The sequence below is a fragment of the Trachemys scripta genome, chromosome 10 (assembly GCF_013100865.1).
Source record: "Trachemys scripta elegans isolate TJP31775 chromosome 10, CAS_Tse_1.0, whole genome shotgun sequence".
NCBI classification, from domain to species: Eukaryota; Metazoa; Chordata; order Testudines; family Emydidae; genus Trachemys; species Trachemys scripta.
In genome coordinates, this window is record NC_048307.1 from 63,863,121 (window position 1) to 63,879,207 (window position 16,087).

Here is a 16,087-nt window from a genome sequence, read left to right on the forward strand (position 1 = left end):
AGCCCAGGTATCCTAATGGCAACAGCTGACCTTTCACTGCCAGAGTTGCTACATTTCCCTGGGGCACTTCCCCACAGCTCTCCCACTTCTCTCTTCTTCACCCTTACCTTAGGGCTCCTTTTCCAGAGGCTTGAGGGTTTCTTCATTACCTAACCCTTCAGCCACACTTTCTCTCCTCTAGTTCTTTGGCTTTCCTCAGCCTGCCTGGAGTGAGCATTTTATAGTATCAGAGGGGCCTTAATTAGAGTCAGGTGTTCACATTAGCTTAACAGCCTCACCTGACTCCAATTAACCTGGAAAGAGTCAGGTGTTCTCAGCCTAATGGCTTAAACTGATTCTTTGCAGGTTAATTGGAGTCATGTGACCACCCTAGCGTGGAGCAGTCCCTGCTCTGGTCAGTCAGGGAACAGAAACCCACTTCTCTACAGGTCAGTAACTGGGCTTCCTGTGACTCTGCTGTACCCAACTGGCCTGGGTCTATCAGAAATTCCTCTAGTGCTATATGCATAGTTTTTCCTCTAATGCTGTAATTCTTACAAGATCTGAAGGAATGGTACTAAAAGAGTTCCTTCAGGATGTACCATACACCTGATATCTGTCTGTCACTCCTTCCTGATATTTTTTTTGTTTTCAGGAGTTCCATGATTTCTTATTTCCCTTTTTACTTGCTTAATTGTGACTCTATTATGACAAAGCATACACCTTGCCATAAATTATGCCATCTGCATTTTCTTGCATTTTGTAATAGGATGTGCAGTACTGCCTTCCAAGAGTTACTTGCTTACATTTTTCTACTCCAGAATAAAGACTTCTATATGGACCAAAATAGTGTTCTTTTTAAAAAGGCTTCATTCCACATCAGAAAAAGAAACACAGTTCCCTAATCTGCACATTTAACCATAATTAATACCCAATGCTTACAGTTAGCTCTTCCCTAATGATTTCTAGAGATATAGTCAGCACATCTAAAACTAGGTCAGTCCCATAAATCTGACTTTTTAATCAATTTTACATAAAATCATTAGGTTATATTCCAAAAGCTTAAAGATGTTGCAGGTTTGGTGTCTTGTAGTTAATTTTGCAGTATTTAGCAGAGTATGAGCTCAACCAAAGTCCCCCAGCAATTCCTTTAAACTTTCTTTTGTTCTTTGAAAAGATTTTTGGAGGGAGTAGAGGCAAACTGGGTGAAGTAACCAAGACAGCATAGTCTTCATTGAGGGGCTGAGATGGAGTGGGGGACTTTACATTGAACCTCTTTGCAGTCTGACAGGAATTCAGCACTACTCTTGTTTAATGATGAAAGGGGGAGGAGTTTGGCAATTTATTGTGTTTTGGGGCAGGTGAGGTAGAATGTGGGGGTATGTGTCAGCATAGACAGTAGAAGCTAGAGGCCCTACTCGAGATCAGGGCCCCACTGTGCCAATCACTGCACAAAGATCTAGCAAGAGACAACCTCTGCCTTGAAGAATCTGTAACACGAAAAAGATTATCCCCACTTTACAGATGAGGAGCAGATACACAGGGTAGGTTTTAAGTGACTTGACCAAGATCACACAGGAAGTCTGTGGCATACCTAGCAATTGAACCCAGGACTCCTAAATCCCAACCCAGTACTATAATCAACTACCAGGTCTGTCAATTCTGCGAGAGAGAGAATTGCACTTGAATGGGTCTATTCTCTCTTCTGATAGGACCCAGAAAGCAGTATTGGGACAAGCAAGGATCTGTTGTCACTTCTGTTCAAAGTATACTAGAAGGTGGTGCTGGAGATGGGGAGGCAGTTTGGGTTTCGGTACTGTCCCTCATGGTGATATGTTTTTCATTTGATCACTTACCTTTGAGTGTCAGACTAAGACTGGGGCACTGTGCTAAACTAGTTAGTTAATTAATAAGAGTGGGGTGATGTTGGGATTGGGGGACAACCAAAGCAAAAGGAAGCATTCTGCCCTTTCATTTGAGTGGGTCCACCCTTTTGTGACAGGTAATGTAGAAGTCTTATTGGATTCTTGGGTCTTTTATATGTCCAGATAAAAGCTGTAGATAACAATATATTTTCCATCTTTGCTTAGCAGGGTGGTTGTGACCTTGCCATTATTATCCGTGCTTTTGTCATCTCCTGTTTTGATTACTGTCATGTACATTGGGTTACACCAGAAAATCTTTCAGAAACTTGAATGCAAAATGCAGTTGCCACTTGTCATTCAGGGAATGCATTATATCCATGTCCCAGAGATGTGCTGGCTTCTGATTTGCCTCTGCATGATATTAACAATGCTAGTTTCGAGCTCCAGTGTCCTGTAAGATTTTGCTCATAATAATTAGTATCATGTTTGAACTAACAATCCCTAGCTTTACACATCAAAGGGTAGGGGTTAGGCTTTTCCAGTGAAGTCACTTCCCTCTCACCTCCCACTGGAGCTCAACTTTATTGACCTTCCAAGTAGTCAACAAGTCTTATCAACTAACTCAGGCCATTTCTGCGTAGTGGATTGGGAAGTGTCTTTTTTCCCAATGTTAGGTTCATTTTCATTATACTGGATAATTTAAAAAGTCTTATTGTTCATGCATGCAGAGAATTATGGGTGAACAATACAAGTCTATTAAAAATATTTCATCAGCTGAAGCCATAGAGTCAAAGAATTCTTATTAACAGCCTTATAAATATACACCCAATACGGTACTATTAGTAGTAATATCTTTTTTTTTTTTTTTTTTTCAGAGGATATCTAGAAAACAGAAGACAAGAGGTCTGGCTTTAATTTCACTGTATGATTTAAGTTTATTATCGGTACCCTGCCTATATACCACAAACACAGAGATACAAGCACCCTTCCAAGCCCATAGAAATAAATACACGAACAAACCAAAAGCCATCTGTTAATTTTACTTTATTTGCATGAGCATTTTGAAACCCTTCGTTTAAAATAAAATATCATGTTAGTCATTGCTCCTCCACCACGTGCACATTTGAAATCTATAAAAAAAAGAATTTGAATGTAAGTGGTTACTATCAAACACCAATAAACATTAGAAACATAAGGAAAAGTTAAACAAAAGAACACTATGAAATACAATCAGAATGGAAAACTATGAATAAACAATCGGCACAAGTTAAATAATGGGCTACACTCTCTCCACTTCCAGGACAGAATTTGACTCACTACTTCTGTGTCCTCCAGTCTTTTTCCAAACTCCTCCTTCACCCTCCACCATGCAATTTCTCCCATCTCCAAGATTTCAATCACATTCTAGGATGCAGGTCTGTTAGACTGGGAAACAGTGTCCCTTTCTATCCTTGAAATTATGTAGTAATATCCTGGTACAGCACTTCAGCTTGCCTGTTGCCCCTCAGCTCTTCCTTCTTCTATCTTTGCAACATGAGTGTGTATGGGAACACTGCATATCTGAAAGAGAAGGGAAGGTCATGCCATGCTGGTGTGACAGTTGGACATCGACTCAACAGTTATGGTTATTTTATTGTTCATAAAGTAAGGGCATTGTCTGCACACATAAAGAACAGCTAGATAAAAAGCCTACCTACAGTACACAGATGTTTTGCAGGCAAATTCTACCATAGCGCACCTTAGCAAAACTCCTCGACACTGTGACTAATGATCAAACAAGATACTGATTATCAAACCTGAAATAATATAAAGCTTTACTTACAGCCTGGGAAAGAGCAAGATCCACAATTGTATCCAATCTTGGTCTCCACTGATGGTTGCAGGGGCCATGTGCAGCCTATTAAAGGTTGCCAGTTGTTCCTGGGTCATTGGGATTGCTACTTTGATGGTGCATCTTGTTGATTTGTAGCTATACATCAAACTTGCATTATTTAGTTAGATTTCTGAATGGTGCCTATCTAAAATGCTAGGTACCAGTACAGTAATTATAGTACGAATATATTCCTGGATCAATATAGAAAAACGAAATACCCCACAGAAAAATGAAACCTTCAACCCCAGTCTTCACAATCAGCCCCTCTATTCCTATGTCAGTGAAAATCTGAGAAATTGGCTATGCATTGCAATGTGACCTGGAGAGCAGCACATTAGGTCTCTGATAGATGAAAGCGGTAGAAGCAAGGAGAGAGTTCCATAACTGAGGACCTCTTGGGGAAACTGTTCTGCTGCCATCCCTTTCCTGCTTATACCAAATGGCTGTTTGTGATCAGCAAAGCTGCTTGAGCTATTGCTGCATCTGTGTCACACAGAGTCCTCAAGCTACTTACCAATCAAACCCCACACCTCTCAATGCATCCAGAAACTAACTGGAGGCCAGTACAGATTAGAGTATTGGAGTAATGTGGTCACTGTACCACCTGAAGTTTCCAAATGGTCTGTTGATGTAGCCCCATGTTGAGAGCATTACCAAAATCTAGGCTTGGGTGACAGCAGTGGGATTGTCTACAAGGAGGTCCACTTCCAAGAGGAAAGGTTGTACTTTTGGCCACTGCTTATACCTGGCTTCTTGTCGGATTATGGAAATGCCAATAAGACCATCAGGTTACAAACATCACTAAAAAAGAGCAAGAAAACTGCCCTTGTAGGGGGGATAATTGTAATCTCTGTTAGGGTGCATCACCCCTCCTTCAGGCTTACCTGACAGAGCTTCAGCACGCTACCCTGCTCTATTTAGTGTATGTAGTTAGTATGCATCTTTGGTCATGGCAGGTCACCATATTCCAATGAATCAATGTCCCCAAACACAGCAATGCTCCCTCCTTCCTCACAATTCTTATCATTTTTTATGTCTAAGATATATTTTCTTAGGTAATACAGGTTTATCTAATGCATTTATGTGACCCCCTTTCTGTAGTATCTGAGCACCTCACAATCTTTAATATATTTATCCTCACAATACCCCTTTGAGGTAGAATACGACATGCAATGTTTCCTGTACCCGAGTCGATATATATTCTAACTTTTGGACTGGTACAAACTTATACAATGATTTCTCCAGAACAGGCATATTTTTGCAGAATGCTCTGTTGCTATATTATTTCAAGGACATTTTGTCATGATACTTTTTATGTGTTTTCTCTTGGAATACTGTGCAAATTGTCACTCATCCCTTCCCCACCCCCTGAAAGAGCAGTCTCATTTTGACAGGGCAGTCCTGTACCCTGCAAGGTATTAAAATGGTCCCAAATATCTTTTGGGATGACACAACAGGATAATAGAATCTCTTAACATTACAACACAATCACTAGAGCAGTGTTTCCCAAACTTGGGATGCCACTTGTGTAGGGAAAGCCCCTGGCAGGCTGGGCCAGTTTGTTTACCTGCCCCGTCCACAGGTCCGGCCGATCGCGGCTCCCACTGGCTGCGGTTCGCTGCTCCAAGCCAATGGGAGCTGCTGGAAGCGGCGCAGGCCGAGGGACGTACTGGCCGCCGCCAGTGGGAGCCACGATCAGCTGGACTTGCGGACGGGGCAGGTAAACAAACTGGCCCAGCCCGCCAGGGTTTCCCTACACAAGCAGCATCCCAAGTTTGGGAAACACTGACCTAGAGGACAGTGTGGATGCTTTGTTTAGTTGTGGTGCTGTAAAATGGCAGGCTCAGTATTGACATATTGACCAGTATGAACTTAAGCCAAGACTTTCAAAAGTCACCAGTGATTTTGGATGCCTCAATTCTTGGGTGGCTAACTTCATTTTTCAGAGTGTGGTTGCTCAGTGGTTTCTGAAAATCAGGACCCAAGTTGGGCACCCAAAACCAGAGGCACCCAAAATCACCAGTAACTTCTGCAAATTTTGCCCTAGTGTATTAATAGACCTGCCCAGTTATAGAGTGATGTTAGTTGCCCATAATAAACGAGACTAAAAAACACACCTGCTTTGTGTAACTTTATAGTGAGCATTGCATCCATGCTTTCTTTCATGCCAATCATCATGGTACCTTGGGGGCTGTTATTTACATTAGATGAAAATACGAGGGAAGGTACACTACATGGTGTCCCAGTGACTGCACAATAGGGCTCTTCATTTCCACAATGATCTGTGATTGATTAAATTACAATTTCCATGAAAAATAAGAAGGTTCTGAAATTAGAATTTGGAAAATGGCTCTTTCTGAGATTTTAATTACGTTCTGACGTATGATTTGAAAAATACCTTGCCAATTGTGTCGCTTTTACAATAGGACTTTTTGTTGCTTAGAGACCAAAGTAGTGTTCATGAAAAGTAGCATCCCCAATAGAAGATAGATGATGATTTTTGCATTGTACCTTTTAATCCCAAACACCGGCTGATGCAGAATGAGAGTATATCAATTCATGCTAGCCATCAGATTGAGACAGATATACTAACAGACAAAGCAGATTCAAACACATATACTAACAATGGTCTAATTTGTGGGGACATTTGCAAGGTTGTTTTTTTTTATTCCTGGTTTGAGAGTCTTGTAAACAATATTATTCCCATATCTTGTCCAAAAGAAATTTTAGGATAACTTTTAAAGTCAATTATACCTTCAAAAGTGACAGAAAAATTAGTGGAAAATGGATGGTCAGTATTTATCTCTCTAATTTCTATATCAAATTTAGTCAGTTTACACATCAACAACTGTTTTTCTTAACTGCCAGCAGCCCTGAAGACTCTCCCTGTTATCTGACAATCCAGCTGTGTTCTTTTTGCCTCTTACTTCATTTCTAGTAATTATGCAATTATAACTGAACAGACAATTTAGTTTATCATATATAGAGAGAACAGAATCCAGATCTCTTTGTCATGATTATATGTCTACCATGGCAATGCTAATAGTAGTAGAAACCTGTTTTTGTTGGTAAACAGACATGACTTATAGAGATAGAGGGAGCTATTTTATTAAGTGGCATCACTTTTCACATAGTGACTTTTCTGTCTGTAACCTCACCAAACGTTACCTAGATATGAAAACCGCTGCATATATTCCAATGAGTATGTTAATAAAGTTTAGAGAAGCAAAAACAACTTTGGTTTGGAATTAACAAAACTCATTTCGAATACAGTTTTTCCAGACATAATTTTCTGTTCCAACAACTGTATGTATCAGAAGTGGATAAGGAGGAAATTCTAGCCGTTTAAGTAAAGACAGATCCTTACCACAAGAAACACTGGTAGCCATGAGACAATTAACCAACTCTCCAGATCAGTTTTAGATGTGTAGTGTTCTACCCAATGCCTTCTTTTTCACCTCAGTTTTCATAATTCTCAGAGTTAATTTCTCCCTGCTATGGCTGTGTTACTTGGAAACCATACTTTGCCCAATTCCAGTTATTTTCTGCTTAGCTTTACTTTGAGAATCCAGCTAACAGTTGACAATATCCATTCTCTCCCATTTCTAGTTATGGAGCAAATCTTTCTCTTGAGCAGTGCATATGGATAGAGAAAAGGTTATTCTAGGTAGAAGGAACCCAGAAGGCACTGAAACATTAGACAGAGAGCATATTTCTTTCCCATGGAATTTGCAGCAAAAATGCAAGAAGTTGTAATTAAATACTTTTCATACTGTCTAAATGGTTTGAAAAGTTGAATGAAATGAACAATTTCATACTGCAATAGTTCTACCAAAATGGGCTCCTTTTTTTTAAAAAAAAAAGTGAAACATCCCATAAAAAATACTTACAAAATGATTTTCTATTATTTTGTTTTAAATTGCAAGACACGTTTGAGTAAGAATGCTTTATGCTGTGAGTCAGAAAACACGTAAAGAGCTGGTCAGACATTATATCATTTACAGAAAGTTAGCCAGAATAAACTAAGATCAAAGCAACTCTAAAATTCATCAAAAAGAATCTATTTCTCTTTCACAGTTGTTCTAGCTTCATTTTTTAAGAAAAAATGCTAAAATATGAATGTTAAATAAGTTACCTGTGTCCTTTTGTTATTATTTCGTTCAGTTCCTGATGAGAGCTACCTGTGTTAACGGGTGCGCTCCTTTTAAAGATCAGAACAGGTTTTCTGATGACCACTCTGTGTGGCATCTCTTATGAAGGCGCTTCTTGTTGCTAAGAGATCAGTTGCTTAGAGATGAAGGTTTTTTGGTTTTTGTGTGTGTTTCGCAATAGGTTGTGGAAGGAAGGGTGTTAAAAAGGGTAGCATAACGAGGAATAATGGGATGACGTTAATTCCTTGAAAACAGGAGAGTTTTAGAAACAAAACTTCCTTACACCGCGATGTATTAAGCAATCAAATAATTTCCAGCATAAATATGAAGAAATGGAAGCTGCAGTACTTTGGATATTTAAAACAGGAATGGACAAAACAATATAAAATGTGTTGTATGGAGCAATCCTGAAATGGCAGCTGGATGACTAATGGGTCTTTTAAAGATCTATCCTGTTTCTGACTGTATACAGATACAATACACATAACGACACATACGGGTTACACTGTCATAATGATTCTTTTGAGGAATTGCATATACACTGCTTGTTTCTTTAAACTTCTGTTTTATAGTGCTCCTAGTTACTTGTATAGCCATGGCCAACTTTGTAACTCTAATTTACCCTATGGAAATACAAATGAGTTATTTTGCAGTTGCTTAAAATGTTGCTACAAGACTCACAGAATTCCCAATTTGCTTTGGAAAAAGATTTGCAGCTTTCTGAGAGCAAGATTAATAATAATACCTGAGGCAATTAATTATTCTCAAATCCAACACAGAAGTCACCCTCACACCTTCTACTGTGGCTGTATAAGAATGGCAAATCCTTAGTCAATTAGTGGCCGCTGCCAGTAATCTATACAAGAAGACTTCAGGATTGTCACTCTGAGTGGCATATCACTATGAAGCCTAGAATGTCTGTAAAGTCAGTGTGAAGTGATGGAAACAACTACAAGCATGATTCTTTTTGTTCAAAATATCTATCACCAGGTTCAGTCATCACTGGGATTTGTGCTCTGTGACTGCCCAGTCTTTGCTGTGAGCCATTTTCAACTCATCGGTTTTCCTTATTACTGACAAGGGGACCGAAGCCAGAAAGATGGCAGCCATTGCCCTATATTCTATCTCCATGTAGAAGTGAGGCTGCCCTTCATAAAGTTGACTGCCACCTCCCACTGTTTTCAGTAAGACTGAAGCCGTGCCTACAGGCACAGAGGCTGCCCGCTATGGTTCAGGAATCTAGACAGCACACAGGGATTTGATGAGCAGCAGAGACACTGTGAAAGTTGGAAGAGTGAGGAGGAGCAGACAGTGGAGGGAGCAGAAGACAGATTTAGGGGCTGGAGGGGGATGGGGGGAACAAGGGGAGCCTGAGGAAGGAGGGAGGCTGTGGGAATGTGGGAGCAGGAATCAGAGTTAGGGGTTGCAGGGGGTGATGGGGGGCAGGGGAGGCTGAAGGCTAGGAAGGAGGCTGGGGGAGTACAGGGAGATAAGGGAGCAAGAGAGAGTTGAGGTGGGTGCAGATGATGTGGGGACAGGAGGGAGGCTGAGGGGGATGCAAAGGACAATTAGGGGGTAGGATGTGGAGGGAATAAAATGGCAGCTCCCCCAGCCTGGAGGTAATGGTGGGTAAGGGGAGTCACCACCAAACAGCCACAGGAAGCCGTGTTGCCAGCTCTCATGAGCTGATCATGAGTGGTGGGATTTTGGTGTCTTCAGGGGGAGCTGTTGTGATGATGCAAGAAGCTCCTTTGAACTCACGAGATTCAGAGCTGTGTGAGAGAGCTTCAGGGCTGAGGACCTAGATCTGCCCTGCTGCTGAGCCCTCCCTTCATGCGTGACCCTATAACAGAGAGAGGGTTCTGTGGCAGTGGGAAGCAAGGGAAGGTGAATATGGGGAAGTGGGATCTAGGCAGAAGAGAAGCCCCTGGGCAGCAGGAGGTAGGCGAGTCAGGGAGTGGGGCTGCTAGGTACCAGGCAGAAAAGTGCTGAGGCAGTAAAAAGTAGGCAAGTGTTTCTGCTGAGTCAAGACTGTAATAGGTAGTTCCCCTACCACTCGGGTGAGGGAGAGGGTAAGTAAAGTCCCCAGGGAGAGGCATGAACTTTTTGTGTGCATTAAAGGTTGACATTTCAACCTGAAATTATCACATATACATTCAGAGAGGAATAGAGGGCAGTTAAAAATAGGGTGACCAGACAGCAAGTGTGAAAAATTGGGACAGGGCTGGGGGATAATAGGAGCCTATATAAGAAAAAGACCCAAAAATCGGGACTGTCCCTATAAGATCGGGACATCTGGTCACTCTAGTTAAAAAGTCCAGAGACAGGCGATGGTGAAAACATACTTGAGTACATCATCAGTACAGTGGTATACTGAGATTGGCAAAATGTACCTTGGTAATGTTACTGAAATATCGGGTCCACCTAACTGAGAGCCAATAACAGCCAGACAGGGATAAGGAAGAGTTGCTTTATTCTGCAGAAGAAAGGAGAGCTTTGCACCTTGGTACAAAAACTTTGTCTTACACAAATTTCACAGATCCTTTATACACATTTAGACAAAGGTCCTTGCCGTGTTAACACTTGATTGGTGGTTGCCAGACCCGTGCTTTTGGTATTTAGTCAGTGAAAACCAGCTTGGGGCTAGTTCCCTCTGCCTCAAGGCAGAGGAGAGAAGACAGTTTAAAAGTTCAGGCTACTGTGTAGTGAGGTATCTGCTTCCCCCAGTGGCCACTGGTTGACATAAAGGCTACTAGCTGTTAATGGGGGTCACTAGTAACTTTCACAGTAATAAGTACATTTCATATTCAAATCAAAGAACTGGGAGAAAGGTGGGCCTGTTTTGGATTAGGTGGTATGAAATAATGTTGTCACAAGTACATTGCAATTTGACAATGTGCATATTTTTTTTCTATTTTTGTTGTCTAATATTTTCTTCCAGCAGGCACTATTGCTTCGCATGACTTGGGCTTTCAGCCAGTTTACCTATAATCTCTTGTCATAACTATAAAGGGAAGGGTAACAGCTGTCCTGTGTACAGTACTATAAAATCCCTCCTGGCCAGAGACTCCAAAATCCTTTTCCCTGTAAAGGGTTAAGAAGCTCAGGTAACCTGGCTGGCATCTGACCAAAGGACCAATAAGGGGACAAGATACTTTCAAATCTTGGTGGGGGGAAGGCTTTTGTTTGTGTTCTTTGTTTGGGAGTGCGTTCGCTCTCGGGACTGAGAGGGACCAGACATCAATCCAGGTTCTCCACATCTTTCTAAACAAGTCTCTCCTATTTCAAACTTGTAAGTAAATAGCCAGGCAAGGCGTGTTAGTTTTCCTTTGTTTTCTCAACTTGTAAATGTACCTTTTACTAGAGTGTTTATCTTTGTTTGCTGTACTTTGAACCTGAGACTAGAGGGGAGTCCTCTGAGCTCTTTAAGTTTGATTACCCTGTAAGGTTAATTTCCATACTGATTTTACAGAGATGATTTTTACCTTTTTCTTTAATTAAAAGCCTTCTTTTTAAGAACCTGATTGATTTTTTCCATGTTTTAGATCCAAGGGGGTTGGATCTGTATTCACTAGGGAATTGGTGAAGGTTTCTCAAGGCTTCCCAGGGAGGGAATGCATTAGAAAATGGTGGCAGCAGACCAGAGCTAAGCTGGTAGTTAAGCTTAGAAGTTTTCATGCAGGCCCCTACATTTGTACCCTAAAGTTCAAAGTGGGGATACAGCCTTGACATCTCTCCAGATTAATTTAGAGCAGGTTAGACAGGTCAGGGATGGTCTAGATAATACTTAGTTCTGCCTTGAGTGCAGGGGACTGAACTAGAAGACTGCTCGAGGTCCCTTTCAGTCCTAATATGTTATTACATACAATGGGCCAATTTACTCTATTCCTCAACGGGAGCTTCTAGTGTTCAAAACCTCTGAAAATCAAGCCACTAGAGCCTATTTTCAGATGTGCTGGGTGTCTCCAGTTGAATCAATGAAGGGCAAGTGTTTTTGGCAACTCAGAGTCAGGCTATAAATACCGTAGGTTGGGCATCTAAACATGGTGACAACCAAAGTAAGGCCAATTTTGAAAATTCAGCCCTTAAACTTTCTCCACCTAGTTTTATCCATCTAGGAAGATATGAAAACGTATCCATCTTTATAATGCTCTTTCAGAATATAAGAACTGCAACATTGGTCAGACAGATGGTCCATCTAGCTCAGTATCCTGTCTCTGGCAGTGGCAAGTACCAGAGCTTCAGGGGGAATGTGTGGAGAACAGGACAGTTAGAATACCACAACTGTCTTCCTCTCCCAGTGTCTGGCAGTTGGAGCTTAGGGTCACCCCGAGCAAGGGGTTGCATCCCTGACTACTTTGGCTAACAGCCATTGATAGACCTATCCTCCATGAATTCATCTATATTTTTTAATCCAGTTATATGTTTGGCCATCACAACATCCCAAGGCAATAAATTCCACAGGTTAATTATGCTCTGGGTGAAAAAGTACTTACTCTTCTTTGTATTAAACCTGCTGCCTATTAATTTCATCAGGTGACTCCCTGGTATTTGTATTGTGGGAAAGGGTAAATAACGTTTCTCTATTCACTTTTTCCACACAATTTGTGATTTTATAGACCTCCATCATATCCCCCTTTTGTAATTTCTTTTCTAAGGCCTGGTCTACACTAGGCGTTTATGTCGAAGTTAGCGCCGTTACATCGAATTAACCCTGCACCCGTCCACACCGCGAAGGTATTTAGTTCGACATAGAGGTCTCTTTAATTCGACTTCTGTACTCCTCCCCGACGAGGGGAGTAGCGCTAAATTCGACATGGCCATGTCGAATTAGGCTAGGTGTGGATGGAAATCGACGCTAATAGCTCCAGGAGCTATCCCACAGTGCACCACTCTGTTGACGCTCTGGACAGCAGTAAGAGCTCGGATGTTCTGAACTGCCACACAGGAAAAGCCCCGGGAAAATTTGAATTTGAATTCCTTTTCCTGTCTGGCCAGTTTGAATCTCATTTCCTGTCTGGACATCGTGGCGAGCTCAGCAGCACTGGCAACGATGCAGAGCTCTCCAGCACTGATGGCAGTGCAATCTCAGAATAGAAAGAGGGCCCCAGCATGGACTGATCGGGAAGTCTTGGATCTCATCGCTGTGTGGGGCGATGAGTCCGTGCTTTCCGAGCTGCGATCCAAAAGACGGAATGCAAAGATCTATGAGAAGATCTCTAAAGACATGGCAGAGAGAGGATACAGCCGGGATGTAACGCAGTGCCGCGTGAAAATCAAGGAGCTGAGGCAAGGCTACCAGAAGACCAAAGAGGCAAACGGACGCTCCGGATCCCATCCCCAGACATCCCGTTTCTACGAGGCACTGCATTCCATCCTCGGTGCGGCCGCCACCACTACCCCACCACTGACTGTGGACTCTGAGGATGGGATAGTGTCCACGGCCGGATCCTCGGACATGTTAGCGGACGGGGAAGATGAGGAAGGAGATGAGGAGGACGAGGCAGTCGACAGCGCTCACAACGCTGATTTCCCCGACAGCCAGGATCTCTTCATCACCCTTACAGAGATCCCCTACCAACCCTCCCCAGCCGTTACCCCAGACACAGAATCTGGTGAAGGATCATCCAGTAAGTGTTGTAAACATCTAAACATTTATTTGTAACAGAACATGATTATTAACAATTTAAAAAATGGGTTTCTCATGATTAGTTTGATTAACTTAACGGTTCAGTCATGGGCAGTGCAACTATTTGAAAAAAATCTAGCAATGTCCGGTTTTGCATGATTGTCCTGCCCAAGCCGCTCTACTGTTTAGTCCCTGCTACTGCAGCTACAGTAAGATGCGGTCTATATGTCCGGGGATGGAGCAGAAATCCTCCTGGGACATCTCAAGGAAGCTCTCCTGCAGGTAATTTGAAATCCGCTGCATTAGGTTCTTGGGGAGAGCGGCCTTATTGGGTCCTCCGTAGTAGGACACGTTGCCGCGCCACGAGACTAGCAAGTACTCTGGAATCATTGCTTGGCACAGCATGGCGGCATACGGCCCTGGTCTTTGAAGGCTTTCCCGGAGCATTCTCTGTCTGTCGCTCTCAGAGATCCTCATGAGGGTGATGTCGCTCATGATGACCTGCTTTGAATGAGGTAGGGGAATGTTAGTGTTGGGACTGCTTTACCGTTCCTTTACAGAACTGTAACCGCTGGTTTGCAGCCACGCGGTGGAGGCGGGAGAGGGTCAGCCGAAAGGGATCGTTCCCGGGGACAGCCGCAAGGGTGTGGGACAGGAGCAGACTTCCTGCTTGCCGGATTGCTGGCAGCAGGGACCGACATTGATTTCAATGTGAAATGAGGCCATTGCTAATATTAAAGTTTTAAGCTGCCACGAATCTACGGCTTACCATGTCTGCGTGCAAGAGCAATTCCGTTGTCCTGACAGGGTTCTCAAAAGTGCTCTGCAAAACCCCAGACACTGAATGCGAAGGCCGAGAATTCGACCTTGTGCTGAGTGCGCATGTGATAGGTGCTGTGCATGGTCCTGTTCACAGAGAAAGACTATGTTCTTTGTTCACAACTACATTTATCTTTCTGAGGAATTCACTCCCTTTTTCCCATTCCCACAGCCCCATCTGCGACTGTCTCACAACCTAGCCTGTCATCACACTCCCAGAGGCTAGGGAGGATTAGGCATAAGAAGAAGAGGACACGGGAGGACATGTTCTCAGAGCTTATAGCCTGCTCCCGAGCCCAGGCAGCACAGCAGACCCAGTGGCGGGAGAACTTGTCCCAAATGCACCAAGCCAACATGGATCGGGAGGAGAGGTGGCGTCAGGAAGACCAGCAGGCGACTCAAACCCTGCTTGGACTACTGAGGGAGCAAACGGACACGCTCCGGCGCCTTGTGGATGTTCTGCAGGAACGGAGGCAGGAGGACAGAGCCCCGCTGCAGTCCATCTCTAACCGCCCTCCCCCGCCACCAAGTCCCATACTCCCTTCACCCAAAGTGCACAGAAGGAGAGGCGGCAGAGTCCCTGCTAACTCTCACTCCACCCCTGCAGAGAGCTCGAGCAGCAGAAGGCTCTCATTCCCCAAAGTTTGACAAGTTCTTTCCTTCCCGCCTGACACAAGCCCCCGTCCAAGTTTCACTTCCCAGTCCCATGTGTAGTTGATAATAAAAAATATGTTTCTGTTAACTACTGTTTCCATCATGTTCTTTTGGAGGAGGGGGGGGAAAGGGGGTTGGTAATTGGACAGGACAGTCACCTTTGGCAGGGTACATAGTAGGGGGCAGGCACAGCAGCAGGGCACATACATAGTGCAGTGATGCAGTGACTACTTACCCTGGTTAGTCTGGGAGGTTCTTTTCATGTTATGTGGTGGGGGGTGGGTTGCTCTGTGACTTTGTGTCAGGGGAGGGCAGTTAGAGATCTTAAGCGGCGGTCCTTAGGCAGGATCACAGAGCCACACAGCAGGGGATCTGTAACCGTCCCACCCCTGCCACAAACTCACATAGACCCCCCATACACACAGTCCGTATCAGGAGGGGTGACAGGCTCCGTTGAAAGAACCATCCCACCGCAGCGGAGCCTGTCAGTCCTTGAGTTTAGAAGCTGCATTCGCGCGACTACACTACACCCGCTCCGCACCACAGTCTGCGTCCCAGTTTTAAAAAATTCCCGCGAAAACAGTATTAAAGAAAACGGTGTGCTTTAACAAAGTAGAACTATTTTTATTTTGAAACGTGTGTTGGAAGTGGGGTGAAGGCTTCTCTGTACACAAAATTAGAAAGTCACAGGTTACCCTGCTCACTCAGGAACTTTGCTTTCAAAGCCTCCCGGATGCACAGCGCTTCCCGCTGGTCTCTTCTAATCGCCCGGCTGTCTGGCTGTGAGTAATCAGCAGCCAGGCTAATTTCCTCAACCTCCCACCCCGCCATAAAGGTCTCCCCCTTGCTCTCACAGAGATTGTGGAGCACACAGCAAGCTGCTATAACAATGGGGATATTGGTTTCGCTGAGATCACAGCGAGTCAGCAAGCTTCTCCATCTCCCCTTGAGACGTCCAAAAGCACACTCCACCACCATTCTGCACTTGCTCAGCCGGTAGTTGAAGAGTTCTTTTTCAGTGTCCAGGGCACCTGTATAGGGCTTCATGAGCCAGGGCATTAGCGGGTAGGCTGGGTCCCCGAGGATGACTATAGGCATCTCCACATCCCCAACAGTT

General features: G+C 43.6%; 1 protein-coding gene across 1 annotated transcript in view; it reads right to left on the minus strand.

Moving 5' to 3' along the window:
- Positions 1 to 8,037, minus strand: part of LOC117884452 (aromatase) — a 47,315-nt gene extending 39,278 nt beyond the window's left edge. Inside the window, exon 1 of the mRNA XM_034784867.1 lies at positions 7,853 to 8,037. The gene's annotated coding sequence lies outside the window, so the exon portion shown is untranslated. The remainder of the gene's footprint in view (positions 1 to 7,852) is intronic.
- Positions 8,038 to 16,087: the final 8,050 nt, after the last annotated feature.